Here is a 19,317-nt window from a genome sequence, read left to right as displayed (position 1 = left end):
ATTTTTTTAAAGTGAAACTCTGTTGGGGGAATTAAATAAAATGTACCCACAGGTGGAGCTGGATTCATGGCTTTCCCCTCTGCGAGCTGTGTGTTTGCACGTATCCGTGGTCTGAGACCCCTTAATTCCTAGATGATATTTGCGCCCACTGGCTCCTGACTATTGCCACATGCTTCCCGGGAGCTAAGAGCTTCCTTGAAACCTTTGTGCGGCCCTCGTCCTGGCTGCCTTTGAAACAATGAAGACTGGTTGGTTGGTTGGTTGGTTAGTCTGTCTTCCAGGCCTCTGCCATGAGAGAGAACAGAGAGGCCACCCCTCCTCAGAGGATTCTTAGGACTTCTCAGACCACAAATAATTACCAGTGGAGCAGACCACTGCGGCGCTGGGCTTAGCAAGAAGCCAGGAGTGCTCTGTCAAGTGGGAGACTGACAGGCCTCTCCGGAACCATGGCCCCAGTAAAGTGACAGCTCAGCTTTCAGGCTCAGAGGACATACGATGATCTGCACGCAGGACAGGATAAAAGTGTCTCCCTCCCCAGGCATGGCATCGCAGAGCAGCAGCACACACCTCCAACAGCACCTCTGGCTCTGAAAGGCGGCCCCCAGGCAGCCACGCAGGCTGCTTCTTGAGCCCGGGCACCGCCTTTTCCCACCATTCCCCTACCTACTCTCTTATCCTACAATAGAACAGCAGCAGCAAGAAAACCATTCATAGCTCTGAGCAGATCTAGCATCTCGAGACTTTTGAGGTCTTCAAGCTGTACTTCCCATTGAGTGGTGATTACCTGGGGAAGGAAACACACAAAATATGCCAATTGTAGTTTACCTCCCCATCCCCATCAAAAACACAACCAGCCAGCGTGATGCTGGGACAGCTTAATGCCTGGGCTGAATAGACCTCGAGATCCATCACATATGCTATGTGTAAGTCAATCATTAAACCAGTTTACGAAACCACTTAATTAAAGCACCCTCATATTCCAGGGTTGGTTTTTGTTTTTGTTTTTGTTTTGCCTTGGTTCATTTGATTTTCAGAATGAAGTGTTTCTCTAGCTCATTTTGAAAGGTCATAGTGGACCACTGTAGAATGTTTCTAGGCCTGGAGACTAAGGTTGCTATGGTGCAAGTTAATGTAAAGAAGCAGAGGGAAACTTTCATTCTTGAACATGCCTGTAGTTGCGGTATGGCATACCTATACTACCATCACTCTGTGCCCAGAAGATTAGCTCCTCCCTGGATGGGGACCATCAAAAGGAATGCAAGAAATTGACCATGGGTTTATTCTAGACATTGTCACACCCTCATGCTACCAAAGATGGTCTTAGGGGAGCTAGAATATATGTCCTTAAAACAGGACAGCAGAGCTGTGTGAACATTTGAGATTTTAAGCAGAGCTCCTGTCTGGTGTGTCTCAGGGGGACCTGCAGTCAGAGAGTTTGAGGCGTGGTGAAAACACACAGCACGTTGATGGAAGATGGTCACAGTGACACTTTGAAAGGACACATTTTAGTAGGTACTACCAGAGGGTATTAGTCAGGGTTTTCCAGAGGAACAGAACCAATGGGATGTGCATATCTCTCTCTCTCTCTCTCTCTCTCTCTCTCTCTCTCTGTCTCTCTAGGAATTGGCTGACATGACTGTGGAAGCTGACAAGTCCAAAATCTGCAGGGCGGGCCAGCAGGCTGGAGACCCAGGGGAGAAATGATATTTTAGCTTGAATCCAAAGGTCATCTGAAGGCAGAATTTCTCTTCTTCGGGACAGGTCAGTCATTTTTCTCCCAAGGCCTTCAACTGGTTGGATGGGGCCCAGCCACATCATAGAGGGAAATCTATTTTACTCAAAGTCTACTGATCAAAATGTTAATCTCATCTAAAGAATACCTTCACAGACACATCTAGAATGTTTGGCCAAATATCTGAGTGCTATGGCCTAGTTGAGTTGACACATATAATTGACCATCACAGGTATGAACTGGCTGATGTTTGTGGAGTGGGTCCCCCAGGAGACTGGTAAGTGAAGATGGTGTGTCCTGGCCCAGGGAAAATTCTTGCCAGAACCTTGGAGGTCCTGAAAGTGGGGGAGCCTTCACCTATCTTCCTCGATATTTCAGTCCATCAAGTTGTAATGCCAGATCTCACACCTAGGTTTGGTGGCATGTTTTGTCCCATAGCCAGAACCATCTTGCTGATGATGGCTCAGTGCCCAGGCAGTACACAGACAGGCACAGCATAACCTCCCAAGAAAACCAGGCTGTGGACCGTGGTTTTCTGCATGGCCTGGAGGCCTGGTGGAGCGCTTACTTCTGAGGCAGAAATGCTGAGGGGGGAACAGATCTGTCTGCCATGAGAGGATGGCCAAGGGTTATCGCTGATCAAAACCCACTAGAGCAGCCATGGAAATGTCCAGAATGCTTGTCCTGCCAGTTTCAAGGCTTATGTCCACCCTGCAGTTCACCTCTGCCTTGCTAACATGCTGGGTTGGGCCTACATCCACTATAATGTGCTCTGGTCACAATTTCTTGAGTGATGTCATTATTCCTGAGTGGCATTTACCAATGCTTTATTTTGGTTTCCCTTCAGTGCCTTTTCTGTCTGATGATCCTGTTTACACTCTACCTTGGCCTCTACCACCTTAGGGAAGGTACCATGGATCAGAAACAAAGTCTATCCTTTGAGCACCCCAGCTGAGGCCCAGCGTGAAGGACATGAGTGTATCAGGCCAAATTTTTCCCACCATCCAAACTGGGTAAAAGGTCTATGGGCTGGAGGGAGGATAGTTGGTGGGGAGAGGAAGAGCCTCACCTCTGGGCCTCGGTGTCTAAGGAGAGGGTGAGAAGTAAAGAGTAGGACAGTTTTGGGGGCACTGAGCTCAATGGGACTCTGGGACTCTCACCACCGATGAAGCCCAGAGGGCACAGAGCCTTGAAGAGAATTCCTCCAAGCCAGGATGGAGAGGTAGCAAGAAGGTAAAAATAGCAGCCTGGCTTTGGGGCCTCCACCACCAACCAGCTGAGTTTCCAGGCACCCCCCTTCAAGGGCTCTGACATCATGCACCCTGTCTTGTTCACTCTCACTTAACACACTATTACTTATACACACTCTAGGCCTCAGTAACCAGTTGTTGATAAAGGGTGCTGGGTGAATAAAAACACATTTGTTCAGTGAGCCTGGTCCCACAGAGAACCCACTCTGGGCTGAGGGGTGGCAGCAGTAATGTTCTAGAGGCAGCTGCTCTTTATTACCTGGTAGGCATAACGTCCTTGCTTCCAAACGACCATGGTGTAAGCTACCTTCTGTCAGGTGCAGACATCCTTGGCCAGCCTCTTGCCAGCCAAATACTCATGGACCTCAGGGAAGTTTGACTGATTCCTACCTATGAGTTCAACCTTATAGAGTCTGTGGTGGGTGGGTGAGTGGGGTGCAAGAGAGATTCCTCCTCGTACCTCCTTGCCCCCTATGTAGGAGCAAGGTTTTTGACTATATCTCGTGGCAAGGTGTCCTTGTGGCCTGACTTAGAACCACCTGGAAATCTCACAAAAGCCCAGGGCCTGGGTGCCATGTCTGAAAGTTGGGAGAAGCTGGACAAAGCTTTGTTCTCCAAACTTGCCAATGCTGAGTCCTTTCCTAGGATGGGCTGTTTCCTGACTGAGAGACATGAGCCTGACTTTTCCAGCCTTTTCACCAGCAAGTTCCATCCATCACAGAAAGTTCCTGTGTGAGAAAGAATCCAAAAACCCACAAGTCACAGTTTTTCCAAGCTCTTGGTCTGTCCCACAGCCAGCTGGAAGGGAAGAGAAAGTGTAGCCAAGCAGAGTGGGAAAACTGAGAGGCCACCAGCTGTGGCCTTGGGCAGGTTCCTGGACCAGGCTGGGCCTCAGCTATCTGGTCTGGGAAGTGGGAATTCTGTGCAGGGCACTGCCTATGCTAGTACAGGACACACAAGAACATAAGGAAGATCTCAGCCTCAGGAAGCCTACATGACACTCATTAAATCCAGGGTGTTGAAGGAGCACAAGGAGTTCTGGTCAACCGGGATCTCACTGTCCTTTCACTGGTCTGTTTGTTAAGTTCAACAAGATGTTTACTTAGCTCCTATCATGTCTTAGGTCCTTTATCAGATGCTGGCAAGATCAAGGTGAAAATATGGGATCCTGCCCAGGAGCAGTAATCCTCAAGTTTTTTTTATTTCAGAATCCCTTTGCTCTCTAAATGTATTCTCCAGATCAGAAAACAATAACAACAAGAAAAAGTTAATGAGAAGAGTAACATGGTTGTACATGCTTACTAACATGAAATAAATTACACAAGTCTTTTTCAATGTCGAATTTAATAGAAGGCAGCTGGATTCTTGTATCTGCTTCTGTGTCCAGTGTGCTGTGATAAATCACATCACAGAGCTTTTAGAAGAAATAAGAGAAAGGGAAATAACAACTTGGTGTTAATTATGAAATGATTTTGACCTAGTGGGGGGCCACCAGGGTTCAAGAGACATTTTTGAGAACCACTCAAAATGAGCAATGGGCATTAACGTTAGGAAAATGTACTGCTCCTTGGAGATGTCTTTGGTTGTCATATTAGTTGGAGGGCACTGTTAACTGAGCCACGATTCTAACCCCCTTTTATGTATAAACACAAAGTAATGCTTGCATAGTTTTAATATACTCGGTATTTTCCAAGAATTCAACTACCATGTCAATTGAGAGAAAATGGAATATTATTTTGTTCAGAACTTTACTAAGAGTTGTTAATCCTTTGGGAAAACACTTTATTAATGGCACTGTTGTTCATGGTATTTGAATTACCAGCACAAGCTCCTGAATTAGCCTGAATTTGAGTCTGTTGCTGTCAACCTGACTGTCCCATAGATGTAAAAACCTCATCCGCTATTGTAGCTTCTGTATTTTTAATTAAAAATATTTAATTAATATTATTAATATTATTATTAATATTAATAAATATTTTAATTAAATTATTTCGAGAAAGTTATCGATTCACATGCAACTGTAAAAAGTAATACAAAGAAATCCCATGTACTGTTTCCCCAGTTTCCCCTAATGGTAGCCTTCTCCAAAACTATAGCACAGGACATTGACAATGACACAACTGAGACACAGAACATTTCCATCATCAGAAAAGCTCCTCACATTGCTCTTTGGTAGCCATGCCCCATCCCTCCTGCTCCCCACTCCCTTCTTAACCCCTGACAAACACTAACATACATTTTCCATTTTAATAATTTTATCATTTAAAGAATAGTATGTAAATGAACTCATGAAATATGTAGCCTTTAGGTATTGGCTTTTCTCAGTGTAATGCTTTGGAGATTCATTTGGGGTGCTGTGTAAATCAATAGTCTGTTCCTTTTTTTTTTTTTTTTTAAAGATTTATGTATTTGACAGAAAGAGAGAGAGAGAGAGAAGGAGAAAGAGAAAGAGAAAGAGGAGGAGGGGCAGATGGAGAGAAAGAGAGAGAACCCCAACCAGACTCTGTGAGGGGAACAGAGCTGACTCAGGGCTGGATCCCAGGACCCTGAGATCATGAACTCAGCTGAGATCAAGAGTTGTCAGCTTAATGGACTAAGCCACCCAGGTACCCCAATAGTCTTTTCCTTTTTATTTCTCAGTAGTATTCCATGGAATGGATATGCCATCGTTTGTTCCATTATCCACCCACTAAAGGACATCTGGCTTGCTTCTAGTTTTTTGGTTGTTGCAAATAAAGTCACTATAAATAACCATGTGCAGTTTTTTTTGTCTGAACACAAATCTTCATTTCTCTGGGATAAATGTCCAGAAGTGCAGCGCCAGTTGCATGTTTAGGTTTAAAAAAACTGCCAAATGCTTTCCAATGTGACTATCATTTAATATTCCCATCAGAAATATATAAGTAATCCAGTTTCTCAGCATCCTCACCAGTATTTGGTGTTGCCACTAATTTTTATTTTAGCCACTCTGATAGGTATGTAGTGATAACTTTGTATGGTTTTAATCTGCATTTCTCTAATGGCTAATTATCTTTTAAATATCTTTTCATGTGCTTATTTGCCATCCACATATCTAATTTGGTGAAATGTCTAGTCTCTGTTCATGGCTTTTGCCCAATTTCTAAGGATTTGTTTGCTTTTTTATTGCTTAGTTTTGAGAGTTTTAAAAAAACCTTTAAATATTAGTGTTTTATCATAGATGTGGTTTACAAATATTTTCTTCCACTCTGTAGCTTGTCTTTTCATCCTCTTAACAGGGTCTTATGCAGAACCAAAGTTTTAAATTTTGATGAGATTTAATTGATCAGTTCTTCCTTTTATACATCACGTTGTTAGTATCAATGCTAAGAACTTCACATCTGCTCCTAGACCCAAATACTTGCCCTCATTTTTTTTCTAAAAGTTTTATAATTTTACATGTCACACTTATGCCCATGATTCATTTTGAGTTAATTTTTGTGTACTAGGACAAGTTTCATGTTTTTGCCTATGGATATCCAGTTGCTTGGTACCATTTGTTGTAAACGTTATCTTTACTCAACTGAATTTCTTTTGCTGCTATGTGAAAAATCATATCTGTATGGGTTTATTTCTGGGTTTTCTATTTCATTTTGTATTGGCCTACATCTGTCCTTCTACAAATGCTACACAGTCTTAATTGCTATACACATATGGGAAATCTTGAAATTGCAGAGCCTGATTCCTTCCACTGCAACCTAAAGTTTTTCAGAACTTTAGTTATTCTACTTTGTTTTTCCATATAAGTTTTAGAATAATTTTGTTCATATATATAAAAGATCTTGCTGGGATTTTGACAGTAGTTGCTTCAACCCTATGCATAAATTTGGAAGAATTGACATATTTACTATGTTGAGATTTTCAATCCACAAACATGATATGCATCTCCATTTATTTGTACCTTCTTTGGTTTCTTTCATCAGCATTGTGTAGTTTTCAGCTTACAAAGTCCTGTAAACAATTTGTTAAATATTTTATTTTTTTAAAAGATTATAAATGGTGTTGCATTTTCATTTCTATGCCTCTGTGTTCATTGCTAGTCTATGCATACAGAGAACTACCATTGATTTTTGTATATTTATATTGTATCCTGCAACCTTGCTGAACTAAGTTTTAGAAGTTACTTTTTAATATTTCTTGAATTTTCTGTGTGGATAATATGTCATCTGAAATTAGAATTTTATTTTTTCTTTTTATTACTTTTCTTGCATTCTTGCACTAATTAGAACTTCCAGTCGTGTTGAATAAGAGTGGTAAGAGCAGACATACTTGTCTTGTTCCTAACGTTAGTGGGAAAGCATCCAATTTTAAAATCAATCACCATTAAGTACAATTTTCATTGTATGTTTTTTGGAGATACTCTTTATCAAGTTGAGCAACTACCCCCCTATCTATTTTTTTTCTGAGAATTTTTAACATGAATGGGCGTTGGATTTTGTGAAATTATTTTTCTGTATTGGTCCAGAGGATCATGTGATTTTTCTTCTTTAGGCTGTTAATATGAAGGTTGACATTGGTCAGTTTTCTTATACTGAATCATCCTTACACATATAGAGAGACTAAACCCTATATTGCATCTTCATCTGGCTTTGGTATCAGGATAATGCTAAGCTCATAAATGAATTTGGAGGTGTTCTCACCACTTATATTTTCTGAAAGTGTTTGTGTGTAATTAGTCTCAATTCTTCTTTAAGAGAAAAATTTTCTCAATGAAATTCTCTAGTGAAATCATTTGGACCTGGAAATTTCTTTTGGGAGAACTTTCAAGTTATAAATTATATTTTCTTAAGACTTTAATTATCTATTTCATATTGCATGAACTGTGATAGTTTACATATTTTAAGATAGTGGTCAACTTCATCTCAGTTGTAAAAGGTATTGCATGTGAGTTCTTCCTGGTATTCTTTTATCATCCTTTTGATGTCTGTAGGGTCTGTAGTGATATTTCTGTTTCATCCCTGATATTGGTAATTTGAATCATCTCTATTTTTTTTCAGCCTTCCTAGAAATTTTTCAGTTATGTTGATCTTTTTAAAGAACTAGTTCCTTGTTTTGGTGATTTATGTCTTGATTTTTCTTTTCCATTTTCAGTTTTAGTGAAGTCCATTCTTATTTATATTATTTCCTTCCTTCTGCTTTTGCTCTCCTTTTTCTAGATTCTTGAGGTAGGGGCTTAGATTAGTGATTTGAGACTTTTTTCTTTCCTAATGCATGCACTTAGTATTATAACATTCCCTCTCATCACTACATGCTGTGACCCCTAAATTTTGATATGTTGTATTTTTATTTTTATTCATTTCAATATATTTTTAAATTTTTCCCTGAGACTTCACATATGACCCATATATTATTTAGTATGTTTACTTTCTGGAGAATTTCCTGTTATTTTTATTCTATTTCTAGTTGAATTCCACTCTTTTCAGAGAACACACTATATGACTCTAGTTCTTTTAAATTTGTTGATTTTTCTCTTTTTAAGGCCTATGTTATAGTCTATCTTGGCACATGTTTCATGGATACTTGAAAAGAAGGTAAGTTCTGCTGTTTGGTGAAGTGTTTTATGAATGTCATTTAGATCCTGTTGTTTGATAGTACTGTAGAGTTTTTTTCCTTCATTCTTGCTGACTTTCTGTCTCATTTATCTATTAGTTGCTGAGAGAGGGGTATTGATGTCTCCGACTATAATTGTGGATTTGTCTATTTCTCCTCTCATTTTTATTAGTTTTTGATTCACATATTTTGTGGCTCCACCATTTGGTGCATGCACATTTAGGATTATTGTCTTCTTGGTTCATTGGCCCTTTTATTATTATATATTTATTGTCTCTGTCTCTGGCCATTTTCTTTGCTTTGATCTTACTTTGTCTTATATTTATACAGGATTACTGCTTTTCTTTAACTAATGTTTGCATGATATATCTTTTTCTATTCATCTTCTTTAATCTACCTATATTGTTATATTTAAAGTGAATTTATTTTAGGCAACATAGAGTTGGATTATTTTTTAATAGGCTCTGCCAATCTCTGTCTTATAATTAGTGTGTTTAGATTGTTTACATTGAATAGAATTATTGCTATGTTAAGGCTTAAGTCTGCCATTTTGTTACATGATTTCTGTTTGCTCTTGGTTTTTGTTTCTCTGTTTCTTTTCTTGCCTTCCCATGAGTTTTGTGAACATTTTTTGAGTTCCAGTACGACTTATCTATAGTATTTTTGAGTCTGTCTTTTTGATTAGCTTTTAAATAGTTGCTTTAAGTAGTGCATTACATATAATAACTTATCACAGTCTACTGGTGTTGTCATTTTACCAGCTTTTTGAAACATGGAAACCTTGCCTTTCTTTATATCCCTTTACCCTTTCCATTTATAATTGTATTAAAATTTTCTCCACATGCATTTAGGACCACATCAGGCAGTGTCATAATTTTTGCTTCTATCATTAAACATAATTTAGAATACTCAAGAAAAGAAAGAAAGACTTTTTTTTACCCATATTTTTGCTTTTCCTTCCTTCCAGGTATTCCAAGGTTTCTTCTTTTATTACTTAATTCCTATATGAAGATTTTTCTTTAGCTATTATTTTAGGGTAAATCTGCTGGTGATAATTCTTAGTTTTCTTTCATCTGAAAATGTCTTGATTTCCCCTTCAATCCTGATGGATATCTTTATTGGGTAGAGGATTCTGGATTGACAGTTCTTTACTTTCAGTTCTTGAAAATATGCCTCTTCTTTCTGGCCTCCGTGCTTTCTGATGAGAAATCTGCTGTCATTCAAATTGTTTTTCTCCTATAAGTCAGGTGTTTTTTTCCTCTGGCATTTTCAAAAATTTTTTTTTTTTTTAATGTCTTTAGTTTTCAGAAGTTCTACTTTGGTGTATCTTGGCATATATTTCTTTGGGTTTATCATCCTTGGGATTTTCTCCACTTCTTGAATCTATTGCCAAATAGATAAATCTGTTGCCACATTTGAAAAATTTTGAGCCTTATTTATTCAAGTATTTTTTCATACTTTTTCATCCCTGTTCTCTTCCTTGTGGAACTTTGATGACCTTTTATTATAATTCCTTGGGTCTCTGAGGGTCTGTTCATTTTGCTCCTAGTCTATTTTCTTTTTTTGTTCAGATTGGATTATTCCTATTTTTCTGTCTTCAAGTTTAATTGATTCCTTCCTTTGGACCCGCCATTCTGTTATTGAACCCATCCACCAACCTGTTTGCTTCAGTTATTGTATTTTTCAGTTTTTAAAATTTCTACTTAGTTCTTTGCATATTATATTTCTCTGCTGAGGCTTTTAAATTTTCCACATTTGTTTCAAGTATGACCATGATTGCTACTGAAGCATTTTTATTGTGGCTTTTTAAAAATCTTTTTCAGATAATTTCAATACCTCTTTCAACATCAAGTTGGCATGATTGTTTTTAAAAATTTTTTTATTGAAGTTTATAATTAATATTCAGTGTAATATTAGTTTCAGGTGTTACAATATAATGATTCAACAATTTTATATATTCTCTGCTCATCATAAGTGTACTCTTAATCCTCTTTATCTATTTCACTCATCCTCCCACCCACTCCCCTCTGGCAACCACCAGTTTGTTCTCCATATTTAAGAATTTTTTTTTGTTTATCTCTTTTCTCATGACATATATATACATATATATATGTGTGTGTGTGTGTGTATGTATAACATGTTATATATACAACATATATATAACATATATATATAACAGATCTTACATATATAACATTTAATGGTGTGTCCAGTTCCCACTCCTCATTAGGACTTCAGTGAGGCTGCTATCCAAGAGCCTATTCACTTCTCTTTTGTTAGTGGTTCTTGATCATGAGCCTCTCTTTTGTTCCATAGCTAGCCTTTCCTTTATGGTTATCATTTATTGACTCCCTACTTTTGTAACTTACATCTAATTTGCATTGTCTCTATCTCTAAGTCTAACAGAGTAAGGTAGATATCAGTGTTGTTCTTCTAACTGTCAAATATCTTTTGGGCTCACTCTATGCGCTAGGGTTTTGTTTGTTTGTTTTTTTTCCATCTACCTCATTTAATTTTAATTATAGAGCTCTTACTTCCTAGTATATAAAACACTACACAGATCCATTCAATTCTAGCCATAACCTAAGTTGCTAGTCAAAAAGATGATTGATATAGCAACTTGCGGGTGATTTCTAATTTACTTTTGAATACAGCATGGCAGTTTATGGATAAGGGTAATGAATTTAGGTTTCTGTGGGTACTATGACTTTTGGTAGAAAAATAATGACCTTAAAGTTAAAAGTTACAGAAAAATTTCCCTCCCAGTCTTCAAAAGTTTTATTCTGGTTACTTTCCATTATACTATTGTATTTCACCCTTAATATTACCTAGGGTTTTAGCTGCTGGAGTCCTTTACCCAAACTATACCATCCTCACTTCTATACCATATAGATGTTTCTTCTATTTTTGGTAGTCCTGACCATGAGGATCTGGCATGGAGAATAGAGGGCAGGTGACCAGATGGCTTGAGTGCTTTCTATAGGCCATAACCAGTGCTATAAGCAGATGGGGACTCTGTGGCTTCCCCATCTGGGCATAGCTGAGACAGCAAGTACAACTTTATTTTGTTAGTAAAATTTTGGACATACTTAAATATACACACAAAGTATAACGAACACCCCTTATTGAATCTCAATAATCAATATCTCATCACCAATCTTGTTTCATCTTTCCTTCCTTCCTTTGAGTGGATTTGTCTGAAGCAAATCCCAGACTCAGGTCTTTTAATCAGTAAATGCTTCAGTGTGTATATCTAAAATATGAGGCTTTAAAAATAACCATACTATTACTATCAAACCTAAAAATATTAACTATAATGTCATATTATTATCAGTGGTTTTATTTTCTCCAAAACTTCATAATTCTTTTACAGTTGGTTTGTTTGAATCAGTATCCAAATAAAGTCCACACTTTGTATTGGTTGATGAGTCTCCTAGGCCTCTTTTAATGTATAATCTTTCCCTTACCCTTAATTTATCTGTTGAATATATCTGAATTATTCACCCTATAGAGTTAGTCATATTTTAGATTTTGCTGATTGCTTCCCTATGATGTCATTTAACATGCTCTTCCATCTGAAGTCTTCCCTGTAACATGGTAGATCTGATGACTCGATTATAAATATATTGGCTTTTGCGGGCAAGAATATTTCATGGGTGGTGCAGTGTACATAATGTCTGGTTCTCTTTTTCTGTACTACTGGAATTGATCAATGGGGTTTCAGATATTGTTAGCCTGACCCATTCATTTTAAAGTTCCCCATCAGCTTTTCACCATGGTTTTATCAGACATTGATGATCATCGGAGTTTGCAAAATGGTGATCTTCTACTTCTATCATTCACTTTTCACTTATTAGCTGGAATATATCTACAAAGAGAAATTTCCTTTTATCAACAACTTGACTACTCTAAGGTACATTTCATATAGGACACAGATGATAAATGTTTGATTCTTTCCCTTCGTTTACCAGTTTCAGAATAACGAATTGGCATTTTATCAGGCTGTAAAGGGAAAAGAGGTTTGGAGTTCTGTCTTGTTTTGTTTGTCTGCTTAGCATGATGAACTCATGGATTAAACATGTTTGATGTCACACTGATGTTTGTAACCACTAATTTTTTTTTGATGCTCATTTTGTACCATCTTTGGCCAATAGGAGCCTTCTTAATTTGGCTCCTGAATCCTTTTAGCCCAACCCTAATAGTCCACAGTCACTTCCTTGTTCTCAGACTTGACAAACTGCTCTAAGTTCCTTTCACACATTTCTTGTACCAGACTAGAATTCAGTCTTTTCTTCAAGGAGCCTGGTTTCTTCTGGTGGAAAATGAAATTCAGAGACCAAAATATGGGCATCAGTGGTGTTCATTGCTCCTTAGTTGGCCATTGTTTCTAGGCCTTTGCTAGTGAACAGAACTAGGAAATACCTTTTAAAAAGTATCATGGTTTATGCTATTTTCAAATCCAAGTTTAGGATTAAAAAAATTTTACCTTAAATCTTGATTCTTGACAAGATTAGCATAAAATTACTTATTTACTTCATCCAAATATATATATTAGGCTCAGAATATCAGTTCCAAAATATTTATAATATCATGATTAGTAGCAGTTAAGATTTCTTTGTAGTTTTTTTTGTCCTTGGCATATATCCCAAAAGAAATGTTCAATCAACTTACTGTGTTTTAAAACCATTTGCAGTTATCTCCTTCTATGAATGGGCCACCAGCCCAAAACAAAGATTTATTTGTTCCAATTTGCTTTTCTATTTTTATAAATTACTTCATAAATGTTACTTTCACTCCATTTTATGCTTATGTAAAACATTTACATGGCTGCACAATCAAATATTAGAAACAGGGTACATTCAGAGAAGTCTAGTTATATATTAGCTGTAAAATTTTATTCATTTTTTAATATAATAATATATTCTGGAGATTATATGTAGCAATGTATAGAGACATTTCTCAACATTTACATAGTACTTTATTGAATGGAAGTACTACAGTTTATGCACGTAATTTATACAATCCCATTGGTGGACATTTGGGTTGTTTCCTGTCTTTTGCTATGAATAGCCTTGAATATATATATAAATTCTATATATTATATATGTTATATATATATATATAAATTCTATATATTCAAGGCTATGTATTTTCATATTTTGGCACTATGTTTTTAGTATAGATTTATACAGAAGAGATTTCTGTGTCAAATGCTTACGTAATTTTGCTAATCTTTCCAAATTTCTTTCCATAGAGTTGTAGCACTTTTTTACTCTAACCAGCAATAAGTTTATTAGCACATTTTTGGATATTTGTCCCATAATAGGTAAGAAGTGATACTTGGTATAGTTTTCATTTACATTTGTCTTATTATTAAAGTCTGAGGGCCATTTGCATTTATTCTCTGACCTACTTGTTTATAGGTCTTGCCTGTTTTTGTATGAGATTGTTGGATTTTTTTTCTTCTTCTCTTTTTAGAATCTGATTTTCAGTTTGTCATTTTCCACATATTTATGGTGTTTTTGTTTAGTTTGTTTTGTTACATAGAAATTTTATTTACAAAAAAAAAAAAGAAATTTTATTTACTTGCTGTCAGATTTATTAGACTTTTCCTTATTGCTTTTGGTTTTCAAGTCATAGTTTAGTAGTTTTCCCTATTTTCTGAATTTTCAGGAATTCATCCATTTTTTCTATTTTTTATATGATTTATTCTATTATTATTCCATATTATTAAATATCTCATTTAATTTCTGAACTATTGGAATGTTTCTTGGTATACACAGTGAGAGATAAATTCAGTTTTCTTTTTCCCTACAGCTGTGTAGCCACCCAACACCACTTATCTTAAAAGTCTATCTTTTGGGGATCCCTGGATGGCTCAGTGGTTTAGCACCCGCCTTCAGCCCAGGGCATGATCCTGGAGACCCGGTATCGAGTCCCACATCGGGCCCCCAGCATGGAGCCTGCTTCTCTCTCTGCCTGTGTCTCTGCCTCTCTCTCTCTGTGTGTGTGTCTCTCATGAATAAGTAAATAAAATCTTTAAATAAAAAAAAAAGTCTATCTTTTGAGGTGCCTCCTTTGGTATATACTAAATTTCTATAAGTAATTGAGCCTACTATTGGATTTTTTTTTTTTTTACTATTGGATTTTTTATTCAGTTCTATCACTCTATCAATTTACTTATTCTACATTTTTTTTCAAGTGATAAAGACTTTGTAATACATTTTAATATTGGGTAAAGCTAGTTTCTCCACATTACTTTTTTCAAGGTTATCCTGGCTATTTCTGCTTGAACTTTTGAGTCAACTTGTCTAGCTTCAGAAAAAAATTAGAATTATGTTAAATTCATAAATTATGTTCAGGTGAACTGAACTGATATCTTTTGATGTTCAGTCTATCTATGAATGTGGTCTATCTCCCCATTTCTTTTGTGTCTCTCACAAAAATTTTATATTTTTCGTGAGGACATCTGGACATTTCTCATGAAGTTCATTGTGGCAGTTTTCTTTTACTCTTTATCATGAATGAAATCTCTTTCATTGTGCTTTCAAATGGCTTTTCTTTCTAGATATGTAGGCCATTGCTCTTGCTTATTGATTTTACTTTTGAATTTTGTTATTGTTTATGTTAGTTTTTCCATAGATTCTTTTGGGTCTTCCCAGTGTATTATCATATTATCTATAAACAGTTATCTTTTTTGTTATTGTTTCTTTTCAAATTATTCTGCTTCTAAATATTTCCTTATTTCATTGTTTTCACAAACATATAGTATTGGTGGTTGTGGACATCTTTGTCTTGGCTCTGACTTCAATGAGAAAGTATTTTTAGTATGAATGAGTGCTGCATTTCTCAAATGTCTTTTCTGCATCTTTGGAGACTATCACATGATTTTTATCCTTAGCTCTATGAATATGATAGATTAGATAGAATTCCTGGATTTCCTGTATTGAACCACACTGACATTCCTGGAATAAACTCTATTTGCTCATTATGTACTACCTTTGGATTCTGTTTGCTTAGATTTTTCTTTAACATTTTCATATCAATATTAGTGAGATTGGTTTGTAGTTTTAATTTTTTATAAAATCTTATCAGATTTTCAAATTGATGATATTCTTGGCAATAATTGGAACTCTTCCCTCTATTTCTATGCTATAAAATAGTTTAAGTAACACAGGAAATATCTGATTTTTAAAGTTTGCTAGAATTGTCCTGAGAAATGATTTGGGCTTAATGCTGTTTTTTGGGTGCTGAGGGAGGGCTCTAACTGCTTTCTCTATTACTTCTATGATAATTGGTCTATTCCAACTTTCTGAAGAAAAGGGGCCATTTCTAGTGAGTTATGACCTGCAGAAATTGAAGAAAGAAATGCAAATATTCTTTGTAGCTCAGGGACCGTGGATACTGGTCTTACTGGCATATTACTTTGTTTCTATGATTTAAATACTTAAAAAGAAGAAATAGTTCTCCCAACTTGCATTAAATCTTTTTGGAGTCTGAATGTCATTGATATGTTGTGAAACAGGTAGCATTCTCTAAAATCTTTCTTTCCTTGGAACAAAATTTTGTATGAATACATTGGTATGTACACATCACAGTAGAGCTGGGGACTCCAAGCCACCAACTGCATATTTAAATTTCATGTCAATGCAGAAGTTAGGTAAATATGTAAAGGTTCAATTTGGGTCACTAAAAATGACTTGTTTTGGACTCTGCTTGGCATTTGCCAAGTGGGGATGGATTAATTTAATTTGGGGTTCGTAATTTTGTACTGAGAGGAACTTCAGAGATTTTAACTGCCATCTCTCTGTTTCACTCTTAAGAAATCATAATTCTCCACTCTTATTCCTCTTTTGCTTTTTCTCTAGATAATATTTTCCACTAGAACTTTGGGGAACGAAGCAGATGCATTTGGATTCTTTTGTCCAAACTAATGACTTGTTTCTGGACAGAAAAATGTTACCATCAACAGGATTTTTTAAAAAATATTATACAGTGTTTGGTTCAGGCCAGCAGTGTGGGATGGGGATTTAGTCTCTGGGTTTGCCAAGATGTTTATGCAGCGGGAATGTTACTTATGTAAGCCTGGAAGTGCTCTTCATGTACTCGCCTCCCTCTCCCATTTCAGCTTTTTTTCATTAAGAAGTTGATCTTCCTTTCATGATACCACATTAAATGGCTAAAAAGAAAAGAAAAGAAATTGTTTACTGTACAAAATAACCTAAGTGTCCACAAAACATCCATTTAGTTAAAGGAACCACAAGAATATCTGGAAAACTGGGCTGTGAATTTTTTTTATCCTTTTGGTTTGGCCCCTCACTCACTTCCTGCTGCTCCCCAGAAGTGATCAAACTCAGATTTGGGGAAAGAAATAAAATATTTTTTAAAATGAGTGAATAAACAAACAAATGAAATACATTCTTTTACATTTTTCTGGGACTGAAGATAAATTTCCATGTAACAGAGAAGTGAAAAAGTGAGGGGAAATCATAAATGCTAGATGTCAATAACACATATTATAAATAAAACCTGTACTTAACAATTGTGAGAAACTAATACAGTGTAGGATTAGAACTAATGTTGACACAGGTAAGTAAATATCTACATGCTTATATAAGCAACCAATAGAACTTATTGAAAGCAAATAGGACATTTGGGGGTGAAAACAGAGATGACCGTGAAAAGTCATGAGGCAATACTCCCAACCCTCCCTGCTTACCTCATCCTCTCGCTTTTCTGTGTATGCTGCCCTATGAGTCAGTCGAGATGATAAACTTAAATGATTTTAAGCAGATGTGTGTCAACATTCCTCGATAAAAGCATGCCAGAATCCCATACCAGTCTGTACCAGCACCCAACCCTCAGCAAAACAACGGTCCCTCAACCAAAGTGGTAACAATTCCAGGTTACACTCACCAGGGGGACCTCTGTGACATCAATAGCTCAGGGTGGGGATATTCTTCACAGAGGAGTCTCTGAGCCTGGGTTTTGAAGCATGGGTTGGAGTTTACTTTCTGTCTATGGCTTTGTGAACTTCCTGGGTAAGTGTTGGAGCCATGGCTCTACACCAACATGGTTTTCATATGGAGAGCAATGAGGCTGAGGCCACCGTTCTGAGATGTGACCAGTCTTTCAGTGCTAATTGTTGAAAAAGAGATGGAGCCTTCACCTGGAAATATCAAGGTGGCAGGGATGGAGATCGTTGCTACTGTCTTTTCATAAATTCCTCCAACTAATATATGTAGAACAGCCAGATATTGGCAGAGCTGCCACATACAGCTAAGAAGGTTGCACACTACACAAGCATGACCTATCCAAGGAGCACCATTCTCATTGTAGATATCATAGATTGTCATGTTTCTTGTGCCAATTTTCTAGAGAATAATATGAAAGTATCTTGAGTAAGGGATGCATTTTTTCCAAGTTACACAAAAGTGTTATCTGTGCTTAAGGAACTGAGAAGATGGTTCTAGATGGTGAGAATCCAAAGCTGCAAGGGACAGCATGATTCTAGGTTTTGCTGTATGTGTACTAGAGTGGAGGAGGCTAAAATGGTGAGGACCTAGGAAAGATAAAGGTTCTAGCACTTAGGAGCATGACCCTAAAGCAAGCCTTAGCATATTGGCCATACTGGCTACAGAGATGTGGTCCAACACAAACACAATTGTGGCTCTATTATGAGCCACAAATGTAAGCTACGTGTCTCATTTCAAATTTTCTAGTAGCTACATTTTAAAAAGTAAAAAGAAACAGGTAAGATTAATTTTAATAACTTATTAATCTAATATATCTAAAGTATTATCATTCAATATATATCATCAATATAAAAATGATTAATGAAGTATTTTATGTTCTTTTATTGTACTCAGTCTTTGAAAGCCACTGCAGATTTTATACTTTCAGCACATCTCAATTAGGAATAACCACATTTCATTTCAAAGACTCAGTAGCTTCCTGTGGCTAGTGGCTCCCATATTGGACAGGAAAGCTCTAGAATCTTGCCGGTTATCATTTGGATTCTCTGAGCTGAGAGTAAGGCCTCCCTCTGGAGCAGCTGAGCCTGGGCTTGGGTCTCTGAAGGAACAGAAGGAACAGACAGGCTTTGGGGGTTCCAGGGCAGCAGCACAAGTGGGCAGGAGCCCATGCCCACCCCAGCACCACTCTCCCCACCACTCTTCCCTCAACTCAGAGTCTTGGGTATATTGGAGTCAGTATTCTGGTGAGACATAGGCGGATAGACCCGGGGTTGTTCCCATTTGAGGAAGGAACTACTACAGATCATTCTGCAGGGAGCCACATAAGTGAGCAAGTTCAGAGAGGCGGGAAGCCGCAGGACTGGGTGGCCTCCCTCCAAAACACTAATGATGATTGTGGTCACAGTCACCACGACCATGTCCCAGGCGTGGTGCTTGCGCTGGATCTGATCTCCACAGCGTGCACCCGCTCTGTGGGAGGTAGGGATTAACACCCCATTTCGTAAGGAAGAAACTGAGACTCAGAAATGCTAGTGCCTTGCCTGGCACCTCATGGCCCGGGCAGCGAAGCCATTGATGCCTCCACAAAGCCTTCTGCTTCTTCCCGGTTACCAGCTACTTGACGCAGATGGCATTGCCATCTACAGTGTCCAAAACTTTGACCAAATCTGCCAGTCAGGCTCACTTCAGTGACTGTCATCCCACAGAGCCTAGCCTCATTACCAATAGCCTGCAAAGATAAACTAGCACCTAGGCTTAGATTGTGGCCGTTTCCCTCTTCATCCCCACCTTT

General features: G+C 37.5%; 1 long non-coding RNA gene across 1 annotated transcript; it reads right to left on the bottom strand.

Moving 5' to 3' along the window:
- Positions 1 to 14,626: 14,626 nt before the first annotated feature.
- LOC111095192 lies at positions 14,627 to 17,443 on the bottom strand. Its single transcript, XR_005356921.1, has 2 exons — positions 17,270 to 17,443; positions 14,627 to 16,729 (listed from the first exon to the last, which is right to left on the bottom strand). It is a non-coding gene; the product is annotated as an uncharacterized LOC111095192 (long non-coding RNA).
- Between the last annotated feature and the right edge of the window lie 1,874 nt (positions 17,444 to 19,317).

This window comes from Canis lupus, chromosome 3, assembly GCF_011100685.1.
Source record: "Canis lupus familiaris isolate Mischka breed German Shepherd chromosome 3, alternate assembly UU_Cfam_GSD_1.0, whole genome shotgun sequence".
Lineage (NCBI taxonomy): Eukaryota > Metazoa > Chordata > Mammalia > Carnivora > Canidae > Canis > Canis lupus.
The sequence above is the reverse complement of the archived record's forward strand: the minus strand, read 5'-3'. Positions and strand labels throughout refer to the sequence as shown.